We start from the raw sequence: 18,861 nt of genomic DNA, 5'->3' as shown, positions 1-18,861 counted from the left end.
GACCGCATCCTTGCTACATATTGTTTGAACAGGTTGACCACGTCCATGGAGATCATACGAGTCCATATCAGTTTCTGCTGTGTTCCTACGATGTACAAATTCTTACTGCATCTACCCAATTTTTTGCAGATATAGCAGAGGCGTAGCTGAATCTGATGAGGGTTTATGCTGTGATGTGCTAACAGGGTAAAAACCACTGCTCCCCCCCGCCGCCCAAGGCTTGTTGTGCTATGTTTTCTGGTACTATACTCATGCGTAGCACTGCCCGAAACAGTGGTCCAGATTATGCAAGAGTGTAGCAACACGGAAGTACAAACCATTCTTCAAAACACTGGAAAATACAGCAGCAAAGGAAAGTTTGGACACCCCTAGGATTTCACAGACTAAAATTTTTCTGTGACATGACATTTTAAAAAAGAGAATTCAAGAATCTCTACATTAAAATTTTGACAATTATGTGCTTAAACTCACAGTGAAAACAAATGTCTACAATGTGATTTAAATGAAAATTTCAAAGTCAAAATAATGGTGTGCTTATGCATGGGCACCTTTTGAGCATAACACAAATAAATAATCACTTTTGCAGCCAGTTTTTATGAATCTGTCTGGAGAAGGCAGTTCTTAAAAACTGAGTGATGGTGCAAGGCCAAAATTAGTGAGGGAAGCCACCAAGTCACCTATGATGATGCTGGAGGAGTTAAAGGTGAACAGAAGAACTTTCAGCTGCAGTTGACCAGAAAGCACAGAGGAAACTCAAGTCTAGATTTAATGTTTTCTTGGAACAACACCCAATTTTTTGAAATGTCGCTATAAATACATAAATAAATATATTTCTGCAGTATAAGTTGAAGGTTTTTTCTTTGTTTGGGAGGTCCTACAATTTATACTCTGGCAAAACTTAAATACAGGAAAATTACAGATTAGTTATTAATAATAATAATAATAATAACTATTTATACACAGCTTTCCCAGAAATCAAAGCACTAAATAAAAGAAAGAAAAGAATAAATAACAGTATTAAAAAGTGCACTACAACAATGCAAAAAAATAAAAAATTAAAGAGCTGATAATACAGAAAAGGTGTGATTTGTACTTTGGTACAACTTACAGGTTTTTCCATCTTCCTGTGAACAACCTGGTGTAATTTATACTCCAGAAAACAGCTCAAGCAGTATTTCAGAAAATGATTGTTGAGGTTTTCAGTATTATTATAAGAAGCCTGAGAAACAGAACAAAAATCAAAATGAAATTGAATCTGTTGCACAAATTGTGAAAACAGTGACTCCTTACACCACCCATCTACAGTGTCTCTAAAATAAATCTCACATATCCAAGAAATGTAACAAATTCTTGTTGGTTGCCAGAAAAAGGAATGCGCTGACTGTAGCTACTGTACATTTGTTGTCCTCTCTCCTTTCTCTCTCTGCTTCGGTATCATGCTTCACAACTATACTGGCCTGACATCAACAACCCCAACCCCCCCCCCCCACCCCCCCAGCGTGTGTGTGAATGTGTGACTTCCTGCAGTCAGATGATGTGGGTCAGAAAATGTGGCTCATGTGGCTGCCACTCCAGTCATGATGTGATGGAGATGGGGAGTAGACTCGTACATTATTAAAATGATTGCTGCCATTAGAAACATTTTTACGGCAGACTGACTTGATCTGCGTTTGCACAGTAACAATAAATGTGACTTTGCATATTCAGCCATGTTGGAGGGACACATAGTAAAGAACATCTCCACCAAGTTTCATTAAAATCAGTGAATAGGTTTTTGAGAAACTAACAAAAAGATAGGAGGCAGAGCTGGAGGTGGCAGAGCTAAAGATGTGATTCTCTTGAGGAGTGATGAGGATGGACAGAATTAGGAATGAATATGTGAGAGGGACAGCTCAGGTGGGATGGTTTGGAGAGAAATCAGAGAGGCAAGATTTAAATGGTTTGAACATGTGCAGAGGGTATATAGTGAGAAGGATACTGAGGATGGAGCCACGAGGCAGGAGGAGAAGAGGGAGGCCAAAGAGGAGGTTTATGGATGTACTGAGGGAGGACATGCAGGTGGTTGGTGTGACAGAGGAAGTTACAGAGGACAGGGTGAGATGGAAACAATTGATCTGCCGTGGTGACCCCTAACGGGAACAGTCGAAATAAGAACTAGCTTTTGAGAAAGCTGGTAAAAAGCAATAAACCAAATAAAATAGACAATAATATGCATCTTGTTTTGTACTCAGACTCCAGACTTTTGAGCTACATATTCACAAATGAATGTGTGTCCACAGGACTGAAGTGACCCACCCCTCTAATGTTCTATAGAAGCAGTTGGACAAAGTCTAAGTGTAGCTGAGTGAGTGTTGTGTTCTTATCATTGTACACATTGTAAGTTTGATGTTAGCCATTTACTGATGTCATAGAAATAAAACTTGCGTGCAGTTTTAAAAAAAACAAACTCTGGGATTAATAGCCATGCTCATGCTTCTCTGGCTTCAGACTAAGGACATGTTATGATGCAAACCATAAGCCAATACTAATAAATGCAGGTTAGTCAGCAAACAACTCTCAAGTAGCCAAGAAATAACATTGGAACAGAGTATAATATAAAAAGATGGTGACCAAAAAAAAAAGACCTGAAAGACCTGGGCATAGTCTTGAAAGCCTAACAGATTAACAGGTGAGTGTGTCAGTTCATGGTTGAGCAAGAAATGAGGTGCTGCCAATAAAATGTGACTTTTACTGTCATTATTTTCAAACAATACTTTTTTAAAAGAAAAAATAAGATTTGGTCTTCAGAAGGAATACAACAATATGCCTTTAAAAGGGAAGTGGTTTTTATATTCATGTTTGTCTTATATTCAGAACAATACAGTAAACTCTTGAGAGCAAGTAATTCTCAGGAGTATTGCTCAAATTAACATTAGCATCCAATCAGGGTTTATGGGCTTATATTCAGTCAGTAAATCATTGCACTTGTTGAGAGATTAAAGACACTTTCTGCACAAATATCAATCATTTTTTGCCTGTCACACTGAGAACACAAGCAAATTTCTGTCATGTCTCTGAGCAGTCCCCCCCCCCCCCATTATGTCTTGTGTATTGCTTTTGTATTTCTTAGTTGTTAACAATAACGCTTGCGGTGAGCGCAGATGTAAGGAGTAACGGCCATCCCAAGACAAGAAAAGATGAGCAGAAAAAGACAGAGGAGGAGAGCAAAGGGAAACAGACGGGCAACGCTGCTCACAAGCATCACTTGTCAATTTACAGCCGTTGCTCCCTGAACTGCACTGTATAAATTTCCAGTGTGACATCCGTTTCTACTCCTTCCAAGCCGACGCAGGCTCAGTCCCACCAGATCTCCTCCCCAGACACATACTTGGAAACATTAAGTACAGACATTCTGCCAGATGTGGTCTGCCTGTCGTTTTATTTATTAATTTCTTCAGGTTTTGATTTTTTTTTTTTCCCTATATTGGAATCACTAGGAGGGAATGAGAATGGATGGGTTTATATCTCAAAGGAGTTCTGCTATAGTCTATTTGATGTGGCCGCTGCCGTGCACGCATGTAAGCCCTCTCACGTGCACATGTCCACATACACCGATGAGTGTATGACAGTAAATCATGATTGTGACAGGTGTGTGTGTGTGTGTGTGAGTGGGGGGGTTGTGCATGAAGAGAGCCAAAGAGCACCGGGGGATGTCGTGTATCTCAAGGATAGAGAAAGAAAGAAAGAAAGGGAGCAAATGCTTGGCACCGCTCATCTGTGAATGATGGTGGTTCTTCAGTGTTGAGACACAGCGTCTCTTTAATCTCTCCATCCTCTGACATGAAAATGGAGCCGAAGAGGGGGAGAGCACAGTGGCTCAAAAGAGGAGAGGCAGAAAACTTTGCTCACTCATGTCCCAAATTGAGTTTTAATCTGCAGTACGGCTTATTTTATATGACAAGTTCACATTTTTGTTGTTTCTGCAGCCTTAGTCATAGGAAAACAGTCTTAGCAATCAAGCCTTGGACTGTTCATCTCACCTTTGAGAATTGTGATGTTTGAGGGAATTAAAAAAAAAATAGCTGAAAAGGATATATATGGGCATGAGATAAGTTCTGAGATCACTCCAAAGGGTTCAAATAGAGGTAAATAAATGTTTTGGTACCAGTAGGTGGTGCAGGACACCCTCACTTGTCGTATCCTAGCTTGTATCTCCACTTCCGTGCTACTGATGCCATCGTTATGGATTAGTGAGTGATTATATTATTACGTCCGCCAAGGACATAATAAAATCACCTGCGTTTATTTATTTATCTGTCTGTCTGTTAGCAGGATTATGCAGGATTTTGACAACATTTTCACCACAAATAGATATTAGGTCATGGAAGAACCTGTTACATTTTGGAGGTGATCTGGATTTGGATCCGGATACTGGATTAAGTTTCACTGTATATAGGCTTTGTAGGATTGCTGTTAGCAGGATTAGGTCAAAACTACTGCACGGATTTTGACGAACATTTCACCACAAATAGATATTAGGCCATGGAAGAACCTGTTAAATTTTGGAGGTGATCTGGATCCGGATACTGGATTAAGTTTCACTGTATATAGGCTTTGCAGGATTGCTGTTAGTAGGATTACGTCAAAACTACTGCAAGGATTTTGATGAAATTTTCAACTCCGATACATATTATGCCATGGAAGAATCCATTAAATTTTGGAGTTGATCTGGATCCAGATTCTGGATCAAGATTTCACTTTATATAGACTATGAAGGATTACATCAAAACTACTTCATGGATTCTCACCAAATTTTCACCACGGATACGTATTAGGCCATGGAAGACTTCATTATATTTTGGAGGTGATCCAGATCTGAATACAGATATTGGATCAAGATTTCACTTTATATAGACTTTGAAGGATTACATAAAAACTACTTCATGGATTCTCACCAAATTTGCACCACAGATAAATATTAGGGCATGCAAAACTCCTCTGAATTTTGGAGGTGATCCGGATGTGGATTGGCAGACGTCAGAAATCTCTGATTGCTCTTGTATCCATATGCCAGGTTGTGACATGGATTCAAGAACATCAGTTGGAAATTACCCTTTCATGCAGGCGGTTAGCGTTATTCTTTCCCACATGCAGAGAAGAAGCAGCCTTTGCTAAACGAGACAGGTTGTTACCCCAATTTCCCATAAGAAGTCATTCTCTGTGTCCTTCATTCTAAAAATTGGGATCTCAGAAAAGACTAATTGGGCACCAGCAGTTGAGTTCTATAGTTTCGACCGCCTGGATGCATTAATGCTAGGAACACATTGGCTGTCGGCGGCAGATGATAAACCAGGTGTTCCATTGGTTTTAGTGAAAGGTTAATAGAAAAATTCTGCCACCTCTGGATGTAATTGTAGCAGCTACACACTGCGACAGTACTTGCCGTAAAAAGTTAAAAGAAAGAAAGCAGGATAGAAAATGCATCATCTCATTTTCTGTGTTGCCAGCTTCCCCTTCCTCAATTGTGTCCATTTTGCTGAAAATATAGAACCAACTTTGGCCAACAAGACCCTTCTATCTTGACTCCATTGCCATAAAATAAAAGTCTTTAAACATTCAAGTACAGACCAAGCATTTAAAACCTGTCATAATAATGACATTTTCATTATCAAACAACTATACAGTAAATAATGGCATTTGTTTGTCCTTTGCTGAACTTTTCCTGAAATATCTACCAAAAAAATGTATCTCCATAATGTAGAATTTCTTATTGTCAGCTTCCCTGAATCATTTCACCTTAATAAAAGCTGCATAAGAGGACAAACTTGAAAATGAATTTAACAAACAGTGGGACTCTGCTTTAAATTCGGTCCATTTTTCCTCCATATGTGCCTGTCATGGCCTAATCCAATGCAAAGTCCGCCACAAAGTCCATTACACAAGTGCAAAGCTTGCCAAACTTTATTCTAATTGTTAGTGAGGCCTGCAACAGATGCAAATAATCCCCAGCCAATCACATTCACGTGTTTTAGCCTTGTCCTAAATTGGTGACCTTTTGGAAGAAAGCTTTCTACAATCTAATCAGTGCCTAGAGCCATTCTGTTGATCTTGGTTGACTGGGGGTTCACTTACCGCCCAACACATGGTCACCAGCTCAAGGAAGTTCTTCATACTTTAAAACTTGAAAAGCTGAGATTCTCAGCAACATAGTGAAAACTTTGTGGCACAATGTTGATATACAGTGAGGACACTAAGTATTTGAACACCCTGCGATTTTGCAAGTTCTCCCACTTCAAAAAAAAAAAAACAAAAAAAAAAACAGAAATCACAATGTATGATTTTTTAAATAATTTGTTTGTATGTTACTGCTGCAAATAAGTATTTGAATACCTGGGAAAATCAATGTTAATATTTGGTACAGTAGCCTTTGTTTGCAATTACAGAGGTCAAATGTTTCCTGTAGTTTTTCACCAGGTTTGCACAAACTGCAGCAGGGAATTTGGTCCACTCCTCCACACAGATCTTCTCTAGATCTTTCAGGTTTGGAGTTTCAGCTCCCTTCAAAGATTTTCTATTGAGTTCAGGTCTGGAGACTGGGCAGGCCACTCCAGGACCTTGAAATGCTTCTTACGGAGCCCCTCCTTAGTTGCCCTGGCTGTGTGTTTGGGGTCATTGTCATACTGGAAGACCCAGCCATGACCCATCTTCAATGCTCTTAATGAAGGAAGGAGGTTGTTTGCCAAAATCTCGCAATACATGACCCCATCCATCCTCCCTTCAGTTACGGTGCAGTCATCCTGTCCCCTTTGCAGAAGAGCAGCCCCAGAGTATGATGTTTCCACCCCCATGCTTCACGGTTGGGATAGTTTTCTTGGGGTTGTTCTCATCCTCTAAACATGGTAAGTGGAGGTGATTCCAAAAAGCTGACCTTCTCCCATGCCTCCTCTGGATCATCCAGATGGTCACTGGTGAACTTCAAACGGGCTTGGACATGTGCTGGCTTGAGCAGGGGGACCTTGCTGCCCTGCAGGATTTTAAACCATGACAGCATCATGTGTTACTAATGTAATCTTTGTGACTGTGGTCCCAGCTCTCTTCAGGTCATTGACCAGGTCCTCCTGTGTAGTTCTGAGCTTTCTCAGAATCATCCTTACCCCACAAAGTGACATCTTGCATGGAATCCCAGACGAAGGGAGACTGACAGTCACCTTGTGTTTCTTCCACTTTCTAATATCATAACAGTTGTTGTCTTGTACCAAGCTGCTTGCCTGTTGTCCTGTAGTCCAGCCCAGCCTTGTGCAGGTCTACAGTTTTGTTCCTGGTGTCCTTAGACAGCTCTTTGGTCTTAGCTATGGTGGACAGGTTGGAGTGTGATTGATTATGTGAACAGGTGTCTTTTATATAGGTAACAAGTTCAAACAGGTGCAATTAATACAGGCAAAGCGTGCAGAATAGAGGGCTTCTTAAAGAAAAATTAACAGGTCTGTGTGAGCCAGAATTCTTGCTGATTGGCAGGTGTTCAAATACTTTTTTGCAGCAGTAACATACAAATAAATTATTAAAAAAATCATACATTGTGATTTCCGGATTTTTTTTTTTTATGTCTCTCACAGTGGACATGCACCGAAGATGAAAATTTCAGACCCTTCCATGATTTCTAAGTGGGAGAACTTGCAAAACCACAGGGTGTTCGAATACTTATTTTCCTCATTGTAGTAGCCCAAAACGGATATACTCTATCTTTTGCATTTTGCAATGTGGTCAAAACACTGAAGAAAAAAAGAGGAATCAGGGATTGCTCGCCTATACACATTCACCTTGCCCTTTATGAACAAACTGACCAGACCTAAGACTTCCCCTTGACCTGTCCTGTGTCAGGCAACAGTAGCCTTGATGTGATGATAACTTTGTTTTTATGTTGGACTTTTACTTCCATATTTCAGTGTAGGAATGTGTGAAATAGCAATCAAACCACCCAAATTGTTGGCTTTAGCACATCCACTAATTCCAACTTTTCATGCTGTTAACAATTATAGGCTTTCTTCTGTGTTTCTCTGAGAGTAGGAATGTCAACCTCCGATTAGTAAAGTTCTAGAAAAAGATCCTCTCCGGTGTTACACATTCTAGTGTCTGGATTGAATCCCTGACAAATATGTATGAGTTGGGCACATAGCCTTATTTGGAATTTTTGGGGCATTATTCATAGTCTCAAGTCTCTCTTCTCGTGAACACATACTGATGTACATACAGGCGGATTTCAGTAAGTTAATTTATGCAATTGTATTTATGAGCTTTTCCTAAATCTGACGTGGCACAAGAGTCCATCATACTAACTTAAGAGACGTTTGCAAAAATGTTTGTGCATGAAGCCCAGTGTTTTAATATGAGTAAGGTGGTAAAAAGTGAACTGGTCCTTTAAGACTCACACAAACACTCTTGCAATGAGCAATGAGTTGTGCCGCAATGGACCTGATCCATAGACCCTTTAATGAGCACATCAGAACTCAAGTACTTCTCTTTCACAGTGGCTTTTGTGACTTCATTTCTGAAGTTTTTAATTCATGAAAAATAAGATGCAGGTCTTTGAGCCAAGAATGGAATCTGCAATGAAAATATACCCTCAGAGGAGTATGAGCTGAGGTGCTTGTACTAATACAGGATTGCGTTGAAAGCATAGCACCTGTTTCGACTTAAAAAGTAGAGGTCAGTAACAACTTTAGAGAAACATGCCCATAAAGGGAGAAGGTAGCTAAGCCACGCTCTGATAACAGCAGAAAAAAACTCAACAACGCAGCATTTCTTTCAAAAAGGCTAAAGGATGTGATATGATCATAATGCTGTGAATTCATTCCACTGGTACACAAAGGCGAATTTCTGTCACAGCCAGAAAGAAAGTGCCTGAAGGTGTTTATTTTTAGCCATCACCTCATGCTATGTTGTCAAGAGACTTTCAGAATAAAAATGACAATAAAACTCTTTAACTTAAGAAGTCTTAATACATTCGATGGGCTTCACCTATGACTTCACCTTACTTAAAACAAGGAAAACACACATTCTCCAAAAGAAGTAGCAATGAAACCCCCCCACTACTGCGACACGAGGAGTCGAATAAAAACGGTCACGTGACTCGTGGTGCCATCTTGGGGCCAAAATAGCATTTGTTGTTAATCTATCTGCATGTAAATCAGCTATTTTATTCATTTATTCACTGAAAATTCCGAGTTGCTGTGCATTTGGAGGCACAAATACACATAAGGGCTTCAAGATGTACAAATTCCCTTCAGATCTGAGCAGAACAAAAATTTGGGAAAATAAAGTCAGCTGTGTGGGATGGAAGCAACTTCATCGTCAAAGCTTTGAGAGGTAAACTTATTGTTCAGGCCCATGTACAGTAAAATTCAATTAAACCCTCATCGTATAAACCAGATATTCACAGTCACCGGACAAAAAAAGTCCCAATGTTTTTGTATCATTTTCCATGTAATAAACACCATATATAACAGATTTTGTATAACGTATTTTTCGCTCACAATGGATACAGTGTCCCATTCAATCACAATGTATTTCCATTAAAAAACCCTCGCATTTGGGACCGGAGTTATTTTTCTAATTTAAAAACCAGTCGTTTATTTTTTTCACACCCTATTCAGACTCAGACTCTGATGTGCACCTGTTAAATCAGACACAGCAAAAGGCTGTTATTTGACACTTTTCTACTTTCACTCCTTCATCTCCCATCATATTTTAATAGTTTTTGCAGTGCGCATGCTGGTTACATTTTTGGACCACATTCGTTTGGCAAAAAAGTCCACAACTTTACAACATGGAGTCGAAAAAAGATGAAATTGCACAGCTTACCTTTGAATTGGAGTTGATGACTGTTGAAAGAAAAGCTTGTTGAGGGTCAAATTCATCCATAATAAAGCATAATCCAGCGATGGAGAATGTTAAAACTGTCACACACATCATTTCATGACACGGAGTTACAGAGCTGCAGAAGCGTAAATCAGGCTTTAAATTAATTAAATAAATCATCATAAATTGTAAATTTGGTAGCTTAACTATTTTTATATTTATTTTGATAGTACCTGTACCTGGATGTATTGCTGTATGTGGTTAAATGAAAAAAAAATTTTTGTAAACACAAAAGGTTCATTCAGTAATTCAACACAGTTGGCCCCAAAATGGCGCCTTGTTCTCAGTTGATGCTACTCTCTCAATGAAGGGACCCTAATCGCTACTAGCTAGCCAACTTTGCCAAACTGAACTATCAACTGTTAGAAATACAGGTATATATATTTTAGAGTCAGTTGTAAAATACACCCCCATCAACTAACTGTTCCTTTATGTCATCTCTAGTTGTAAGACTAGCTAGCTAGCACTTAGCTGGCTCAGAAATAAGCCTGTTAAGCCTATCTGCTAACAAATGTATACTGTGTGTTCATCAGGTTAGATTACATGAACAGTTTAATATTTCAGTTGTAGCATTAATATGTGTGTATGATTAGCTCCACAATGATCGCACAATTGCTTCCATTCTGTCCTGTTTCTGTTAAAAAATATGCTAGCCGTAATGTGACTCCCCCCCCCCCCCCCCAGCATTAATCAAATACTGACAGCACTGAAGAAATAATGTTGAAGTCAGAAGAAACTTGAAGAAAATGATCCTTTCAGCTTTGAGTTTTCCCTCTACAAATACAGTATTCTGTCAAATTATTTGAAAACATTTCACTAATTTCTCTATCCAATTCTGTCTGATCCAAATACTAAAAGAAAGTGCAAACACTTTTATCAGTTTGATTATTTTAAAAGTTTATTGCTTGACATTGATTAAATGGCTCTTTGGTACCATTGTACAAGCATTTCTAATCTGCTTTATCCTCTGAAAGGTTAAAATTTCAGTGAGTAATTTCAAAGCTTTAAGACACGTTCTGTCTTCAGAACTGGGAATGGAGGAAATCAGTGGAATCTTGAGAAATTCCTTTCCTGAGGAGCACTGGGCGTGTACCTCACAGCTCTAAGGAGACTTGATCTCGGATTGATCCCAGGAATTTCACCACAGTAATTTGGTTTGTCAGCTCAGCAAAGTGGGAAAATGCTTTGTACCGTGTCACCTCGACAGGCTGGATTTTGTCAGGGATCAAGATGGAGACAGCGTATGCTATAGCGAAGTCGGCCGCACTGCTTGACGAAGGTGTTAACAAAGACACTTCGTAATGTGAGACATTGGAGCTGACAAAGCCATTGTCAAACTGTCAGGACCCTTTGGCACATGTTTCAGTGACTTGCTGTGATTTAATTTCAGGCAGTTTTTGCCATTATGGCTGGTGGCAAAGATCTGGAAGGGAGAGCAGCTTGACACTTCAAGCTACCAGTTGCATTTTCCCCATTAAACAGGTAGCTTTGGTTAACATTGAAACACTGAAGCACACGGTGGAGACACACAAAACTCTTAGCTGCTGTTCCAGGAGCTCGGTTTTGTAACTGGTGCTCTATAAACACAAACAGGGCTACAACCAGCATGCATACACATTTACACAGCCACGCGACTGCGGTCTCTCAGTAATAGCTTTGCACCTCTCGGGGCTTTGCACTGAGCGTTCCTGCTCTTATCTTTGTTTATGTGGAGGCTGGATCATTGTGTATGGCTGTGTTTATGTGAGCGCGTGCGCTTGCATACAAACTCTTGCAACAAGCTTATTTGATTAGAGTAAGAATGCAACTGCATGTGCGTGCGTGCACTGATGAGGCGATAAGCCAGTGCCTGGCACTAAATGCTATTTGGCAATGAGCCTTAGAGCCTGAAGATGAGAAGAGCACGTTTGTGCGTGTGCGCACGCAAACACGCAAACTTAAAGGTGGAGACGACACAGAGGCCAGGCTGACACAAGTACCGTATTGGCCCAAATATAAGACAAGGTTTTTCCAAGTATATACATCTAAAAAACACACAGCATCATCTTATGATCACAAACAAACCTTTCATATGTTTTATATATAAATCCGCAACAGTAGGTGGCAGCAATAACCCTTAATCTACTTATTGTTCACAAAAACATCACAATCACTTATCTATGTAACTTTAACAAGCTCACCACAAGAACAGCATAAAACATTCTCAAATAACAGAATGACTCACTATCATTTCAATTCTTCTAGAATCCCTCTTCCCTCACGCTCCTCCTGACTGCAACTTCTGCCTCCTTCCCGCAGCTTTGTTGCAAGATATGGACCTACATTATTTTTGCTACCCAAACTGCATCAGGAGAGATGCTATCTTAAGAGTAACAGAATCACAACACGTCATGCACCGTACTCATCCATCTGTTGTCCTCAGAACAGTGCGCACCCATTGTATTTTATTTTATTTTATTTTTTAGATTTTCGTGTTTGTTCCTAGCCATGAAAATAATTTTTTATGCTCTCATAAAGTACATGTAGCTGTTTTCCTTGTCCCTTCACAAGAATCTCTGAGGCTCATTTGGGGATTTAAAAGTCCTGGATGCAACTTTCTGTGCATGCAGGACTGAGTGGCATAATGATCTGAAGAGCCAAGATAGGCCAGTTTGCATTGGTTTAATACAACTGTCAAATAAAAGCCAAGTGGTAAGCTTTAATGGCCCAAAATGAGGCACAGCTAGAAGAAGAAAAAGTTCTAGTTCCTTGACTTGGCTTGAGACTGCCTCCAAAATGCAGCAGATTCCCCTAGAGGTCCATGTTAAAATGTCCAAATTTAGAGCAGAAATAAACAACTTTACAGCCTGGTACAAAAAGCAGTTTTGGCCTTCTTATCTAGTTTCTCTCCATGACAATTGTAGTGGGTCATTTGTTTTTCATTATTATTATTTTTCTAACTTCTTAGTTAAGACATTTTAATCCATAAAGTTGTGCATAATTACGGGCATTGTTGCTTTGTGCGTCAGCTCATGTGTTGCCACTGTGAGCAGAATTCCAAATTGTGGTAACTCAAAGGGTGCTAGTTGTAGCTACTGTGAAAAACCATTTCTGTCATTTTGAGCATTTAATAATAAATATCTGAAATAATATGGCTTGTTTTGAAGTGGTGTTTTGTTTTGTAGTGTAGATCACCTAAGATGTCTGTACTCCAGTATTTGCATAGAGTGAAATTATAGTCGTATTTAATTTTTCTATGCTACCAGTTAATCCACAATAACTGAGGGAATAACTGAGTCATAATTTTTAATGGCCAAAGAAAAGCCAACCATTATGAAAACCACCACACATTCTGAACAATATGATTTAATGAACAACAAAACCAAGGTTAGCCTGTTAGCTTAGCTGGTTTGGACTCAAAGATGGGTACATATTTAAGCTTCATTCATCCTGTCCAGGTCACGCATGGTCTCACCCATGCTCAACTTCTTTACCCAAATATAGGTCATGATGTAGGTAGAGTAAGCACTGCCAACATGGCAACATCCAGAGGCTGTCATTTTTGGCCTGGAATGGAAAGTCTGGTATGGAAGTAAATCAGTGCCATCAGAGTTTGAATTTGAATTTTTATGGTTGAATTTTTTTAGCATCAAAACCATAGTTTGAAGTTGAATTTCTAAGGTTTATTTAGCATCAAAAAATTCAGCCTCAAAACTGTTATATGGCTGGGGGGGCCTGGCTGCCGGTTTGTTTGTCTTTTTGTTTTCCTCCCAGGTGGCGTGCATTTGGGACTGAGTGGCTGTGTTGCTGAGGCTGTCAGGACCTCACCCTGATCACCTGCGACTCGTCAGGACTCACAGCTGAGGTGCATCTGGATGGATTGGAGCATGTTGGCATTTAAGACTGGAGTGCACAGTGTGTATTTGCCAGAGACTCGACCTTGTGACCAGACGGGTGAGATCGTCGTCTTGGGAGCCATCTCATCAGCAGCGGACGCTGAGAATGTCCAGGTTTGATGCACGGTCTGTGAAAGAGGAGGGGGTGAGGTCTCACGCTCGTCAGCACACTTCCTGAGGTACGTTGGATTTTGTGACTAACAGTTATACAGTCAGTAAATGTGGTGTCCCTCACACCTTATTGTATTGAGCTGTATGTTAGTCATGTATCAGCTTCCACTGCGGTGGAGTTTTGTGAACGGGATGTTCCATGCCTGCAGGTTGGGAAGCTGATCAGTAATCAAGCCAGGAAGTGTTTGCTGTTTGTACACCTTTAAGTGTTCTGTGTGTAGAGTGTGGACTCACATAATGGTTCCTTCTTTCACAGACTCGGTTGTTGCGGCCACCTGGGGGGTGTCGGCGGGGTCCTTGGGTCCGAAACAGCTTCTGGCTCCGGACCGTTAGCGCTGCTGGGAGCGCACCACGCCAGGCCGCACTTTTCTGTTATTACATTTTCACTGTTATGTATTAAATTCAGTTAGCCTTTGTACCGTGCTCTGCTTATTTCATACTGGGTCCTTCAAACGCTGGTCGGTTCTCCGAGCTGCGTCCGACACATAACAAAAACAACCTAAAAAAAAATCAACCTTAAAAATATTCAACCCCACAAAATTCAACCCCACAAAATTCAACCTCAAAAAATTCAACCTCAAAAAAATAAATAAATAAATAAATAAAATAAAATCAACTTCAATAAATATAACAGCAGGGAGAAGCAATCAATCCCTGTCTCAATCATCCAACGTTTATGGAAGTAAATCTGTGACGTTGGATGATTGAGACAGGGATCGATTGCTTCTCCCTGCTTTTCTATTTTTTGAGGTTGAATTTTTTTAAGTTGAATTTTTTATAGGTTGATTTTGATGCTAAAAACATTCAACCATAAAAATTCAAATTCAAACTCTGATGGCACAGATTTACTTCCATATTCTGGGTCTCTATAGAAAACCAAAAGGTGACGTCACACATGGTTTTTCTCGTATATATACAGTCTGTCTTCAGAAAATATTTTTGTCTTGAAACAGGGAATCATCTTATAATCAGGGTCATCTTACATTAGGGCCCTTACAAGACTTAGATGTTGCCTGCACCTATGTCAGGGTATGTTTTATGTTGTTGTAGCGATGTAGGCCAGTCACCTGTAGCAGCCTACTGGTCTCACCCCAGAAGGCCCTGCTCTCTTTGCCGATTACTCTTTTGACTGACTACACACGTGCACACAAACTACACTTGGACGTGCCACTGGTGTGCAGCGAGTGCTGGGAACTGATGCATCATAGCGTTAAACCATCATTTCTGGGGACCTTGTATCATTTCCGTTCTGTGCCTACAGCACTCAGCCCACAGAGTGCAGTGTGCCAGTGACAGCACAGCTCGCTCGGTGGTCCCAGCACTCAGCCACTTACTCATTTAATAAGACAGTCTTTAAGAGGACAGAGCCAAGCATATGCACAGAGCTGGTAGATTTTATTCCCCCCCCCCCCACTTTTACAAGAGCCCTTTTTGTTAGAGGCCCAGGGGCTGGCATTCACCAAAGCTGCATGTGTGTCTCTGTTCGGTATCCATTTAATATCCATTTATTACTGCTATTACTCCCTATTTCTCTTGCTCGGCTCTAGCTTGGTGAAATTCTAATAAACAATCAGAGTTGCGCCATGCTGAGATGCCCTATAATGGGGTCCTGATTAGCCACTCCAAACACACAGAGTTTCTGCTTCACGCCTCGTTTTCCGCACTCATCTGAGATGGATGAATTGATTTCATTTGCCCCCCCCTTAATGTGCTGATTGTTTATTGGTATGGCTTTGACTAAAAAAACAACAACAAAAAAAAACCCTTTAGTCTTGCAATGCATGCTAATCCTCATCACCATTAAAACAGCCCGACCTACAAAAGAATTCATCTGACTTTGAAGTCTCTGTGTTTTTGATATAGTCAATAAATCAGATAGCTTTGCTTTAAGGTCTCAGGAGTCACTTCCGTTCCTACTCATTCCCAACCTCTTTGCCCGAAACCTCCCTGCCCATTTCTCCTTTCCTGTCTAAGGTGAAGTGAAGTCAGACCAATTGCCCAACAGACCACTGACAGAGGAAGAGCAAATACGGAGGACAGAGACAATCATCACCTTCTTGCACCTGGAAGACAGCTTGACCGGGATAAAAAAAAGTCTTGTGTGCATGGTATGATGGACAGACAGGAAAAAGGCATACAGGCAAAACAGATGATGCTTCACAACAAGTTATTCAGGGCAGTTGGCCTTTGGTTAATTCAGGGGTCACGAACCTTACAAGTAGGGGAGGGTTTAAGGACATACATAAAAGTAAGTTCCTTCAGCTGCTCCCTTGTTTGCACTTGGGATCACCACAGCAAATCCAAGGTGGATCTGCATGTTGAATTGGCACAGGTTTTACGCCGGATGCCCTTCCTGACGCAACTCCACATTATGTGAAGACATGTGGCAGGGGTGGGGTTTGAATCGGGAACCTTCCACACTGAAACCAAGTACACAGAAACCAAGTGCACTGTCTGGGTCTGTTAGTGAAGCTTAGGGCTAGTGGCCGGCGAACACCTTAGTATTTCTTCTGTTTTCCTGTAGCTTAATGCTGATGAATTATACCTCAAGTGTAGTTTTTCTGGCCGAGTGATTCTGTTTTCTTTTTTTCTCTGTCCGAGATGCGTCTGGATCCACGTGATGGATTGGATGATTTCTGTGGTGGACGCAGGACAGACTCTGCTGTAGGAATAGAGCCAACGAGTGGCTCAATGACCCCCCCCTCCTCAACCCCCTTCCTTCCTGACGGTGGACTGGACGCCTGCATGGACTCTCATCAATTGTTGTTGTGTTGTGCTCTGTATTGTAAACTTTTTTGGTAGAATGGCCCAAGCAGAGAGTCACCCCTTTGAGTCTGGTCTGCTTGAGGTTTCTTCCTCCATATCATCAGAGGGTGTTTTTCCTTACCACTGTCACCTGTGTGTTTGCTCTAGGGGTTGGTAAGGTTAGACCTTACTTATGTGAAGCATCTTGAGGCAGCTTTGTTGTGATTTGGTGCTATATAAACTAAAAACTAAACATTAGCCACTTGGCCACCACCCCTGCTACCAATCCAAGCACATTTCACCCCCAAATTCCCCCAGTTTATTTGATGAGTGAGGGTGATCCATACCTTGCTTGGGTCCACTGAAAGACGTGGACTCAGGCACAGTATGTATCTAGTGTGATCACTAACCATGCCCGATCCTTTTGCAGAATCTCGAGCCTAATTGATTTTTGCCAAAATATGACTAAATACACAGCCTCTTTCACTTGGCAACCTACAATTAGCAGTTAATGCTAGCAGCTAACCAGCTAAAAACAGGGCCAGTGTGTCAAGCACTAACTTGGTATATTATGACAGAAATATACAATATACTGGACTTCATAGTGGAGAAGAGAAACATATATTTGCCTGCAGGTTTATTCTGAATTGTTTCTATGAATGTCTTTCTTGTAAGTGTTTCAAAAATGTAGCAAATCTGAGTTTAGGCTGACCCTAACACCCTTTTTCTTTTCCCAGAACATGAGCCAAAAATAAGTCAAATTTAATATTCATATTTTTTTCCATTAATTGTTAATTTAATCATAAGAATTATAAGTACAGTGCATGATTTTGGCAAGAACTGCACCTGTTTAGAATGGTTGAAAACTCCACGTCATGGACTGGCTGTCGTTATGCCAGGTCAGGTCTGAGAGTATGCATTGGTGCCACCCATTGCCACATCCACCACACCATGCCTTAGGTCCTAGATTGCAACCACCCAGGTAGGTAACCAGGACCATCCCCACCTCTTGAAAGTAACCATCAAGCTGCACACCCAGGTGAAACATGGGTCCCCCTTGATCTCCAGTTGCTGGGGACCTCAACATTGGGGCATCTGCGTGCCAGATCATACCCAGAGAAATGCACCACATGGCCAAAGTGTTGTAGCGGACATTCCCTCACAGTGCAACTTGTACTCCTCATCTTGAAGCCCCTTTTCAAACAAGAACTCATGGGAGACCATTGTATGCATCTCCAACTCAGAGACTGCACCTGAAAAGTGTTTTTTAGGGCCTTTTGATGGTGAGACAAGCGCCTGCTCTAGGTTAGGTTCTTCTGAGTGACCCTGAAAACGCTTGTCCAGGGCTCAGTACTGACTGGATGTTAATTCATGCAGGAGAAGATGCTACAGTAAGCACCAAGCCCCACTAATGAATCAAGAGCAGAAGAACCGAAACAGAATATGGAGAAACAAATGGATCAATGAGGAGTTACAGGTCTTGTTGGCTTTATTTTGGGGGTCAGCTGAAAAATTCTGCTTCCTATTTGATTATTTCAATAACAGGCCAGATATTTGCATGAATCACAAATCTGCTTGAAGCCTGGAATGTTCTCTATCAGGCAGTGCCATTACTTTTCCACATAGTCACCTTCCTGTTCCACACACTTACACCAACACCGGACATGTTTTTGGTTCCCATCAGGTCAAGAAATAGGGCGTCTTCTCTCAGCAGCATTGATGCACAGCTGCTTGCAACTCTGCGGCATTAGTGTAATGGTGTTCTCTCCGCTTGGGGAAAAAGGAACAAGGCAGAGGCCACAAGATCTGGACTGCAGAGCAGGTGTGGTAAGATTTTGAGCTGTTACAATGTTACAACCATGTCAGTACCGTGCCTGTAGTCATGCTGGAGAATGCATTTTTTTTTCCAGGACAAACCTGCTTCTTCAAGCATGCATGCAGCTTTTGCAAAGTGTCCACTTATCAGTCAGAGTTGACAGTGTTGGTGTGTTGCAAAAATTCTCTGAGGACTGTGTCATCACACCTGCACTTGATGCTGTGCATCTGTGGCTGTTATGGGGCAGCCGCTACAGGCCTGGTCATACAGACCCCAGTGTTGCCACGGTAAGTTTGAAAAGTTACTTTATACAGTTACATTTTAGAGTTACTTTATACAGTTACTGCATTAGTAGCTGCG

At 40.9% G+C, this 18,861-nt stretch overlaps 1 protein-coding gene and 1 long non-coding RNA gene across 2 annotated transcripts in view; one reads left to right on the top strand and one right to left on the bottom strand.

Moving 5' to 3' along the window:
* Positions 1–18,861, bottom strand: part of bnc2 (basonuclin 2) — a 414,234-nt gene that overhangs the window by 33,290 nt on the left and 362,083 nt on the right.
* Positions 790–18,461, top strand: LOC117526880. The gene is made up of 3 exons (XR_004565377.1): positions 790–803; positions 11,348–11,353; positions 18,370–18,461. It is a non-coding gene; the product is annotated as an uncharacterized LOC117526880 (long non-coding RNA).

Source organism: Thalassophryne amazonica, chromosome 15, assembly GCF_902500255.1.
Source record: "Thalassophryne amazonica chromosome 15, fThaAma1.1, whole genome shotgun sequence".
NCBI classification, from domain to species: Eukaryota; Metazoa; Chordata; class Actinopteri; order Batrachoidiformes; family Batrachoididae; genus Thalassophryne; species Thalassophryne amazonica.
Note: the sequence above shows the minus strand (reverse complement) of the source record. Positions and strands in the feature narration are given on the sequence as shown.